This window comes from Formica exsecta, unplaced genomic scaffold, assembly GCF_003651465.1.
Source record: "Formica exsecta isolate Colony F162 unplaced genomic scaffold, ASM365146v1 scaffold170, whole genome shotgun sequence".
Lineage (NCBI taxonomy): Eukaryota > Metazoa > Arthropoda > Insecta > Hymenoptera > Formicidae > Formica > Formica exsecta.
Genome location: NW_021849016.1, coordinates 316,851 through 328,736, shown reverse-complemented (window position 1 = coordinate 328,736; position 11,886 = coordinate 316,851). Strand labels below are relative to the sequence as shown.

General features: G+C 33.5%; 1 protein-coding gene across 3 annotated transcripts in view; it reads right to left on the bottom strand.

Moving 5' to 3' along the window:
• The window catches only part of LOC115233308 (patched domain-containing protein 3), a 34,446-nt gene extending 27,266 nt beyond the window's left edge, over positions 1 to 7,180 (bottom strand). The window contains exon 1 of one of the 3 annotated variants that reach the window (XM_029803637.1): positions 6,487 to 7,180. The gene's annotated coding sequence lies outside the window, so the exon portion shown is untranslated. Of the gene's footprint in view, positions 1 to 1,629; positions 1,661 to 6,486 lie in introns of those variants that run through there. The other 2 variants (XM_029803635.1, XM_029803636.1) reach the window with 2 other exon arrangements.
• Positions 7,181 to 11,886: the final 4,706 nt, after the last annotated feature.

The window sequence follows — 11,886 nt, the reverse complement described above, 5'->3', positions numbered from 1 at the left end:
GGGGGGGGGAACTCTTCAATATTTCTTCGGCGCGGCAAACGATTTCATCTCGATTGATATTCCGTCTACATCTTGTGCAAAAAACGAAAGTGAGAGTGACACAAGCCGATCTGTATCAGAGGAAAAATTGCACGGCGCGTTTGACCGAGACGTAACTTGGGTTCATAAAATTACGAAGATAACATATGCGAGACCTCGGAGCAAGCAAATCCGTGAACGAGTTAACACAACTCGTTCACGCGATCAATGCGCTCCTTCTTTCGAAGGTAAGCCAGTGGCAGTCACGGCACCGCAACAACAGAGCGACAATAATGCAACTTTTTTTTTATCTCATGTATACTATTTAGCATATTAGTCGACAGTTTACGACAGACGAGCGCCTCTCTTAGGCGCTAAGGTTAATTCTTAATCTCTATAAGTTAATTTTAATTTTAAACGAGATAAAGAACTTCTATAAGTAAAATAAAGTTCGTATGAAAGCCATTGATCGAAGTTGCACTTGCACATACACAGGGTACGTTTTTGCGATCTTAATTTCAAGAATTCAGTTCCTGATCAAAGTATTGGAGTCGATGCTTCCTTAGCGAAAACATGGAGCGTTGAATATTAAAGCGACATAATCATTTAAGTGATGCCTAATAAAAAAATTGAAGCTGATGAGTTTGGAAATCATTTTCATGTATTTATGCGCGAAAGTTCATTAAAGGTATAATATAATTTCGCAATTCAATTTTAAATGAAGCCTGAAATACTTTTTTTGCAATGCAGACAAAAGAAACTTTTTCGAGACAATAAGACGTAAATTTGGGATGTCAAAAAAAATCTTGCCTTTTTTCTAAGAAACCTTTTTTTTATCATCTATTGGGGATTGACCTGGACACACTATGCCTACAGATCCGTTTACAGGTAGCAGATTAGTACAAAGCAGTTTTTTATTTTGAAGCAAGAAGTCGCAAAAAACACAGTCAATCAAAGCTATAGTTCTTTCAATATGGTATTCTTTAAGTATTTTTGAATATAGGAGTTTATGTTATCACTTTCTCTTTTTGCGAAAATTTTTAAATGACATTTAACTAGATAAATTTTGTTGGTTTGTTACACGTTGAGATTCTGCGAAATTTTGTTTCTAATCTAATTTTACCTCAGGTGGATTTTAACTCACTCTCTTTTCTTAATTCCATGTTCTACAATTTTTATTTTATAATACTTTTTGAGAAATCTAATAATTTTAGTGCTGTTTTAAGTTTTTTGGTGAAAATTATTTGTTTCATTTTTTGCGATTTTCTTCAAAACGAAGCAAAAACGAACAAATCTCTAAAGGACTTTTTGTCTTACATTAGTTTATCGGTCCCCTACACGCTCCTAAAGTTTTGACATTTAAATTGGGGACACCCTGTATATATGTACCTGCAATATCAGAGATTGAAAAGTTGTGATAAACGCTTCTTATTTGAAAGGTCGATTCTAAATCGATCAAACAATCGATTATAGATCGAAGAATGTCAGCAATAACTGACTAGTAATCATCTATATCTTGTAAAAATACAATCGCCACATCGCGGAATTTAAAATAATCGTAACCAGATTGTATGATAGCTTAGTCAAAAGATACAGTTTCTTTACACTCACTTTGGAACTTGTACAAAGTTACAATTGGACATAACACCATCCACATGATATCCGTGCACGTTTCGACTCTTTCGGTTTGCAGTTCTTCTCTGACAACGAAGGAGTCGAGCGTGATAACGTGATTACGTGTGTTGGTTCTTGTTTTTCTTATTTTTTTCAAAGCTGTGAACTATTGCAAAACCGCATGGCTCGTCTATCGTTACGAGCAATCGCTACGGAAAGGGAATCGGGACAAGGTTGGGTTACGTTCCTTAAAATGACGTACGTAAATCGAGCTTTTATAGCTCGCGTGCGTCGTGCATATTTATAAGCGCGTTGCACGCGTATGCGTGAATATCATTGTGCAGCTTTGTACCCCTTTGATATTATTTTGGAGAGCATTATTTGGCTAAAAGTGCAAAACGTACGTGCCAAATATGACGCGTGATTTCAAATTAAGCAAGAATATATCGAGAAAATAGGATAAAGCGTTGTACATCTCTTTCTCTCTCTATATTTTAATATTATTTTGACTATATATCAAGAGAGTTTGAAGTTCACATTTTATACTCTGCGAATGCAAGTTTAATAGATGATGATATTAATTTTTATAAGTAAACTTAATAAAAAGCCACACACACAACATAAATTTCCGTTTATTCCGTATTAATTTTATTATTCATATTGATGATTTAATTATGAAGATAATATATTTATCGAGGAATAATATTTCGCAGCGTTTCGAGATTATAGAACAAATCTTTAATCAACATATTGACATAAACAGAATTTCTTTAAGAGGCACTTACATCTCGCCAGAAAAAAGTTTGTACTTTGATTGCTTGCATGCACGAGTGTAAATTTTGTGTTATTCTGTACAGCAGAAATAAACTTTATTACTGCGACATTAATTTATAATGAGCAGCGTGTGATGAACTGTGTGAAATCAGATAAATTTGAAATCAATATTTTAGAATTCATGTTTGATTAAAGGTACATATTAAGGTTAAACATCAACGTTAATCAAAATTCTGCGAAAACAATTTTTAAATTTTTAAAGAAATAAGTATTTGCTAATTTGAATAAATTTGATAATCTTCTGAGGAAACAAAATATTGAAGAAATAAATATATTTGTAAAACCAAGCGCAAATTCGGATTGTAAGTCTAGCTTGAATATTCAGATTATACTAGTTTAAATTAGAATTTAAAATTAGATATTTAACTTTAAAATATGTGTGTTAATGAAGAAATTACTTTTTTTATTCTACAGTTCATACAATTTAAATGTATTACAACATCACGCATTAAAAAATATTGGGAAACATTAATGAAGCAGAGCTAAACATGATTTATGCTGAAGAAACACACATACTACAAATACTACTATACAATTAATAAATTATTATTAGTCTATCGTATAACATCGACAAAAAACGTGTATTTTCGTAGTGCCAGGTAAAACGGGGGGGAAGGGGGAGGGGAGAATGCGGCATGAAATCATACCAAGCGTTTATGATTTGACTCATCGATTTGAATCATTCATTATCAAATAGAACAATGAGACATTTTTATCCGTCGCGGATGCGAAACGACGACGATCGAACAGAGTCTCTTAGATCGTTCGCTCGATTTCTTCCGATAAAACGACCGGGGCTACCGTCATCGCCGGCGCGGCCGGTGCGGCGCGCTCGCGTCCTTTCAAACCGGAAGAGATATCCGAGTGTTTAATTTATCGGTTACGGAGAATCGGCCGGCGACGTCGGCGCGCAGCGATGGGCCCGGAGGAATGGACAACCGGACGGGGGACTCTCTCTCTCTCTCTCTCTCTTTCTGCGCGCGACTCGGGCTCGCGCGCGCACACAGTTACTTTTCTCTAATTTAAATAGATTGCATAAGTGTTTCGCGGTCCATTCGAGACCGGTCTCTCTTCACACAAATATTATCCGGTCAATTCCGGTCTCCCCTTCTCTCCCTCCCCCGTCTCCTCCTCCTCCTCCTCCTCACCCTCGGAGAGATGCAAGAGATCGCGCTTTATATGCGCATAAAATCACAGGACTCTCTCTCTCTCTCTCTCTCTTTCTGCGCGCGACTCGGGCTCGCGCGCGCACACAGTTACTTTTCTCTAATTTAAATAGATTGCATAAGTGTTTCGCGGTCCATTCGAGACCGGTCTCTCTTCACACAAATATTATCCGGTCAATTCCGGTCCCCCCTTCTCTCCCTCCCCCGTCTCATCCTCCTCCTCCTCACCCTCGGAGAGATGCAAGAGATCGCGCTTTATATGCGCATAAAATCACATACGTATAATTCACACGTAAATTCCGTTGTCTAAGTATGGAATTATCGCAATGATTGATATGTATATGTGCCGCAATATTTAATAATAATAATAAGTTATCTTGGTTTGAATGATATTGCGAAAGGGTAACTGCGTGAGTGCATAAAGTGAATAAATCACAGCGTAACATATTCTCGGGGCTACTAGTAATATATAGAAAGATGCAACTGCGTCTCTAGTATATCACATAATGCAGTACAGGGCGTTGAAATTGCTGACTGAAATCTTGATTTATTATTATAGAGTTTTATAGATAATATTTTCTTAGAGATTGGAGTCTATGATAAGTGTCTACATCTCTTATTAATAGTTTTTATTATGTTTTCGTATATTCTTTTTATATCTGAAAAAAACTACTGTTTGAAAAATCTTTCCCCGAAGATTATCAGATTCTTTTCTTTTGTATATATAATGATATTTATTTGCAATTCTTCACACAATCATTTTAAGATATTTTGCGACAGAGTACCAAAAATGCGCAAAAACCGATATTATTTTGATAGTATGTCGATAAAATTCTTATTTTTCAATGAAAAGCTTGACTTTGCCTCAAGGATAATTTGAAGATAACTTTTGACCGAATTAAAACCGAACGTTACGCAGTAATATTCTACATTCTCTATAGTGATTTTTTTGATGCGACGAAAATGATCGATGGAGGCCCTTGCGAATATCAGCAGCGTCCCCTCGCTACAGATTTGCCGATGCGTCAGTAATATGCAATTCCCCACCGACCCTCCGAGGTCAACAATTTGTTACGGGGACGGGGACGTTCAAGGAACATATCAACAGCGCAGTTGATTGACCTGTTGTTGTTATGAAACGATACATTTTGATACCAGTCCATATCTTTGCTCTATCATTTTATAATAAAATGTGCCCTGTGACAGGAGTAAAGCAGCCAATTTGTGACGTAGACGTTATTAAATACATTCAAGTAGCAAAAAGCAAGTACATTCAAGTGACAAAAAAGATGTTTCTCCATTGTTTGGATTTCGCGTTCAAGTAAATACGTTTGCTTATTACATGCAATTGATAAGTAATCAGGAATGTGGTAAGAGCAGTAATTATATATTAAACTCACAATCAATGAAACATAATGTAATAAAATTTTTGCAGATGAAAAGACAGAGAGAGGGAGGGGGGGGAGAGGGGGGAGGAGAGAGAGAAATGTGGTTTTACAACCATGCAAATTCTACCGAAATATGTTGCTTGAGAATAGCACAATAAAATATTTTTGTCAAACAACAATAGAGTATTTAAAAAGCTGTTTATGGCAGATCTTTTAATACATTAGTAATCTATTTCTTTCGCGCGGATGTTTTATTTTGCCGGAATTTCTCTTATATTTTGTATATCCTTGACTCGACGATATTTTAATTTCGCATATCCTGTTTGGCACATATTGTCGTTTTTTCACAAAATTTGTCCTTACGCTTCTCAAAGCGACAAATTCTCCCACCGTACATAGTCATCATTACTTTATTATTTAGAGAAACGGTACAATGGCCTTTAATAAGATAATAAGTGGTTGTGAAGCAATGAGTTAACACGAAAGTGAGTCGGCAACAGGGCGTTATAGTACAAACGTCCGTAAATGATGACTAAGGTTTGCACCAAACTGCGTGGGCATAACATAATCGTTGTAATAAAAACGTTTCCTGTTTATAGAAAAAACGCTTTTCCGTAAATAGAATTTTTAATGAGGAAATACAATATGCTCTTGTTCACTAGAACTAAACTGATAAATATGTTCTGTAAGATACGGTTTTCCTTTTATCCGTCCTCTTTCTTTGTCTGGATTTTTTCTTTTTTTTACGATTAAAATGTTGGTCTTTTGCACTTTAAAATAAAAGATTAATATTATTATTAATTCAAATATACGTATTAATTTAATTACAATACGTGATAACGTAATAATTTTTTTATATATTTTATATCGTATTAATTGTGTAATAGATGTTACGGACAGGCTTAACAGATGTTTTTGGTTTATTTAAGCGTCATTGCTTTAAAACAAGGAACAGTACGAATTATAAGATTAATTTAATTACTTTATAATAAGTCTGTTTTTTTTTTGGCCACACTTTCTACACTTATTCCCATTCTGTGCTTTCTCTCTTCAAAGGAGCATATAATTATTTTAAATTTCAACGTGTTAATGAAAAAGGCGTTTAATTAAGAGGAAGGACGTATTATATAATTGAATCGATATTCAATTGCGATTTATAATTGTGTAAATATTTGGATTAGTTTATTATCGTCGGAACTTTTGTCGCTTTCAATTATTTTTCATTTATTTCAATAACATTACAAAAAGAAATGAAAAATACATAAACTTGTAGAAATATAAAATTATTTTCACGAAAGTATTTCTCTTACGATGTTTTTCTCTAATGCAGATGAAAAATTTTAATAGATAAAGGATTCTAATAAAAAATTATTTTGAATCGTGGGAATGTAAAAAATCATCAAGATTCATCCCTATTCGCAATTATTAATTAATCAATTTTATAATCATGAAGGGTAATGAATTACCTTGCTCCTTAATTGAACAGGAAACGCGTTTTAAACCTTCCACAAAATCTTCACACAAAACTATATCACCACCAATTAAATTCTTCGGCAAACTCTAGGCCAATATCGGATTTCTTTCCTTTTCTTTTTAACTTTCACGATGGAGCACTTTGTCGCGTGTTCTTCCTTGTCTTCTCTGTTGAACTGTCAGGCGGGAAGCGCGGCACGTTTCACCTGCACGTCTTCGTCCGTCCGCGTGTCATGATCGGCGATCGAAATTCGAGCGTGAAGGAGCGCGCATGAAATCGAACGTCGTCGCGGGAAGCGGGATTCGGACTGCTCGACGAGCCGCTCGAGATTCCGCTCGAGACCCGCTCGCAACTCGCTCCGATCGTTCGCTCCTCCACTCACCACGAGAAGTGTATGTACGCCGCACGAGGGATCAATCAGCACCCACGAGAGAAACGTCGCAAATATTGCTAGCGCGAATTTGCGAAAATTCTTTCGGTGGGCTGTCACTCTCATCACTCTTCTATTTGAATCTCGAAAAAAAATCTTTCTTCCACGGAAAAAAATCACGAAAAAATTGCAAAAGTTTTTATGGACCTCTGAAAACTTTTCCTTATACTTTCTCTCAATTTTAGATTAATGTCTTTATAAATTTATCAACAAACAATGTTCCATTTTTGGACAACCAAAATTTTATTAAGAACAAACTATGATATTATAATCTTTTTTTTTCAATATTTAATTTTTCTGTATATTAAAATATTATTTATTTAATTAAATATTAAATAGTAATAATTTAATTTCTGTGTAGACATTAAAATATCAGTAATTTAATCATTTAATATCAATCTCTGAGATCTTTGAAAGCGCAAACAATGAAATGATAATGTAAAAATACGAGAATGGCGGATGGTGGACCATATGAATCTCTCTGTATAATCTCGGAGAGATGAGCTGATCTTCTCTCGGGCGATGCAACTCGAATGCATGGAGCGTGGCGCATCTGTGGTAGACGGAAGTAATGAATGTGGCCGCTCGCTTATCTAGTTTGACACTTCCTTGCTAGCCGATCGCATGCACGTCCATAAACGGTCGTCGTTTCGAGAAACGTCAACGCGATTAAATCCCGCTTCATTCGTCGATTAATTCATCGATTTACGTAATAGATCGTAATCGAGTTCGGTCTTTGTTATGCCGGTCGCGTTATGCGCGTGCTGGTAACACACAAGCAACGCGTTTCCATTGATATCTTGGAGAATAATATCCGGCCGTAGAACCGCGTCGGAGGATTTGTGCATTCGAATTTCATTCGAAAGAACGTGTTTTACGGAGGCAATTTTAATCTGTTAAAGATATGGCTGTGAAAAATGTACCAGACGAATTTAGCCAATCATTTCAGCAGTTGTAAAAAAAAAAACATCTTTCTTACATCATTTTCATTATATTTATAAATTTTTGATTAATATTTCGTAATGCATTTATTTGTAAACATCCATTTATGTAATGTAATTATGTAAATGTATAATAATAATTTATATATTTTTTTGTTTCCTAAAAAGTGAGATGTTTTTCTAAAAAATAGGATGCAATCTCCTCATACCAATTAATAAAAATATATCATTCAAGAGATTTGATTATAATGCGAATTTTTTTAATTAATTTGAAAGAGATTATTGTAACGTGCGTTTCTTGATTTCTAATTAATTTTGATAACATTATATTTTGACATAATATTACCCATAAGTAAATTATTATTAAACTTACACACACAAACAATTCAAAATTAAATGGAAGAAATATTATATGTTTAAAATTATTTTTATATATACTTTGAAGCATGTATTTATTGTTAATACCTTGTAATCAATAATCAATAATCCTTTAACGGTAAATAGCTGTGTAGTATTTTATTACTAATATTCTTTATTGTTAATTTATTTTCTATCAACGATATCATTGATAAAATATTCGAAATATCTGTTCAAAACATACTGTATAACACGCAATTTTTAAGATGAAAAAGCGAACTATTAGTGGCTATCGCAAGTTTGCGCGCTCGTCGATGATAACGAATCGCGCGTGTATTAAGAGGGACAAAGGAAAGTTGACAGTAGCAAATACACTATCTTTGAAAGAGAGACGTCAAGACACTTCAGCTGACCTTCCAACCTCTGCAGATCGCAGCGGGAATGATAAAACTCTCGAAGAACCAGCCATCGCAGTGCATTTACTGCACTTCGCGACCTGCGTTTCCTTTTACGTCACGTTCTCGTGTTCGATCGAGTCGAGCGATTTTCTGTAATAACGATATCTGCGGATTTTCTCCTCCCGAGAAAATTTCTCGGAATTTTATTTAGCATTACGGTTTCATGTAATTTATTTAGCAAATTATACAACGTATCTTATTTATTGAATTTACATAATCGATTTATCACCGAAAGTTTCTCATTTATTATAAAACTTACTAAATTATCTAAAATATGAAAATATATATAAACACCACAAATAAATAAAATAAAACGGACAAATGTGACAAAGAATAATATATTTTTGGCGTTCCTCTCATCCAGCGCGTTGGCTCTCATGCGTTTTATTCGTTTTATCTTATTTATTTATGGATGTATATAAACACATTATTTTAAAAAATTGCGTTGATTATTAAGCTGTACCATTATTATTGCTTTGAGATCGTTGATTTGAAACAAAATCAAGAGAATAGAATTTTCTTGATAATTTTTTTAATGTATAATATTTAATGTATTAATTTCAATCTTTATTATTTAATAAAATTGTGATATATAATTTGTATCGAATTCAATATTTTATATTCATATTTTTTTATATTATTTTATTATTAAACGTCAAAACTAAAATATGTTTTTTCGTGAATAATTCAATTCTGAATAGACCAATCAGCGATGCATCTACACACTACGGCTGTGGAAAGAATAAATATTACGAGGGTTTAACGTCGCGCTGTTGTGGGATGCGCGTGCTTGAATATTCCACGAGGGAAAAGGGATCGATGTCTGGTTTGAGGACAATGCAAGCAGGTGCCTGCAATCATTCTAATCTTAGTGGCTAATCCTCAGGCCGGTTACCTGCGCAGGTAGGTTTCTGGAAAAATCAGGTACGTGATTTTTTCCCCGTTCTACGTCGTAAAAAATCGGAGATCATAGGTGCGATTTCCAAATAAACTCAACGTATTATGCTAATATACCAAATTTTTTTGTATATTTCTAAAAATACATATTACATAAATAAATCAACTATAGTGCCGGAAAAAGTTTTACACACGTGTGAGTATACTTGAAGGACATTAAGCAGTATTATTATAAGTTATTTAAATAGATACGCACAAAATCAAATATGTATATCCTGAGTAGGAAACATATTAAAAATAATTGATAATTAAAAAGATTATATGGTTTTTAAATGTGTTCTTCTCTCTGCTTGAATTTCACTAATTTCAGTAAAAGCATGTATATGTCCGATTATGATCAAGATTGTGGCGACTTCGGATTTAATATATTTTAATAAAATCGCGAATATCAAATGGGATATTTAAGCAAATAATGAACGGCGACTCGATGAACTAGTCCGTGTTTTTCTTAGAAGGATATATGTTTGGGTATATTTTTTATATAATTTTTTATTATCAAAAGAAAAGCAAATGCGTTCCAATAAAAAAAAATATATAAATATTTGAGTCATAAATATAGTAAGTTTAAACAGAAAATTTCCAAAAAGAAAAACACAGATTTTATAAATCTTAAGCTTTTTGTGAGATCTCTACACTTCAGGATATTTGGAGAGTTGAATTTTTGGATTCTAGTATGACATATATTTTTTGCGCGACGTTTTCCAGGAATAAGTCATTGAAATTAAAAAATGTCAAATCTGAGACAATAAATTTCTATTTTATTTGTGCACAATTTTCTCATGCGTGGAATTTGTCGGGTGAAATATCTTTTAATCTCAATTATTCACCGCATTGTGCAAAAGAAAGAAATAATCTGCCAAGTACATGAGAGATTTGTCGGGACTCTATTCTATAGATTCTTTGACTGGCTTATAAACGATTTCTTTTCTTACGCTTGTGTGATGAAATTCTTCGTTCAAGATCGACTTTAGATATAATCAATGAACAAAGAATTTGTGTACTTAAATATTATAATATATCTTAGTTTCTTGATTCAGAAAAATGTATAATTATGATATTATTAATCATGATTTATTATATGATTAATATTCAACAACTATATTGTTTATAAGAATTGACATAAAAACTTGTCCATCATAATCCAACTAGATTGGGATACTCGAGAATCGCATCGCTATACGTCAAAGAAGATTGATTTGTGACGAGTACATTATGAATTCAAAGATCTTGATTCTTTATGTATTTCATAACTCGGGGTGGTGCTTATTATTATTATCGCTATGTCATTCGGTACGATCGTGACGGTGGCAATGATCTTGCCAAGGCTAGACAAGATCAGGCACGTGGTGATGATAATGATAGCGAGAGGAATTACCATCCACGCTTGTGCGCAATCAGCACATCCTTGAAAATTACATTATACAGATTCTGGAAAGACTTTAATTTCGATCGATAATCGAATATACAATTACTCACTCATTTCACTTTTAAAGTCTGCTTGAATTTCGAGCATAATGAGCGATACGATCCGACGTACAATAATAATAATGATAACGATATATCTAAAAAACAGTGGTTGGTTTGCAGACTTGTTACAATTTTCTCTTTGTGATAATGCACATGTAGTATACATTACATCACCGGATGTTCCCTTGTCGTCGACGTTAGACATTAAGGGACTTAAACTAAGAGAAATGGGAGTTGCTCCGCACAACATGCTCGCTAAAGGCAGTGAGAAAGAGAGAGAGAGAGAGAAAGAGAGAGAGGAGGAGAAAATGAGTTACGTAATGATTTAACATAGATGACAAAGGAATATTGACAAATTGAATTAGTAATATATTCATAATTATGCTTTCGCAAAATTACATCTTTGTTATATTTTATTGAAGATTATTCCAATTAACTAAATATAAATTATGCAAAGGATCAAAAAGCTGTCTAATGTCTTGAATTATGAATACATCTGCGCGATTTAAAATTTTATACATAATTTTAGTCTATGAATTAGAGAAGATAAATGCTTTTATAATTAATTTATTTTTATACGTATAAGTTGAATAAACTTTAAATGTCATTACAGTTGTCTGTCGAACTGCTCTAATGTCCTTCAAGCATGACTAATTGATTAATTAATTTAATTTTTTGTATCTATTTTTGAGCATAATTACATTGCTTCGTGTAGATCTTTATTTTATCTTTCTATTCTAATATGTACAGAAAGAAAGAGATAGAAAGAGAGTGAGAGAGGG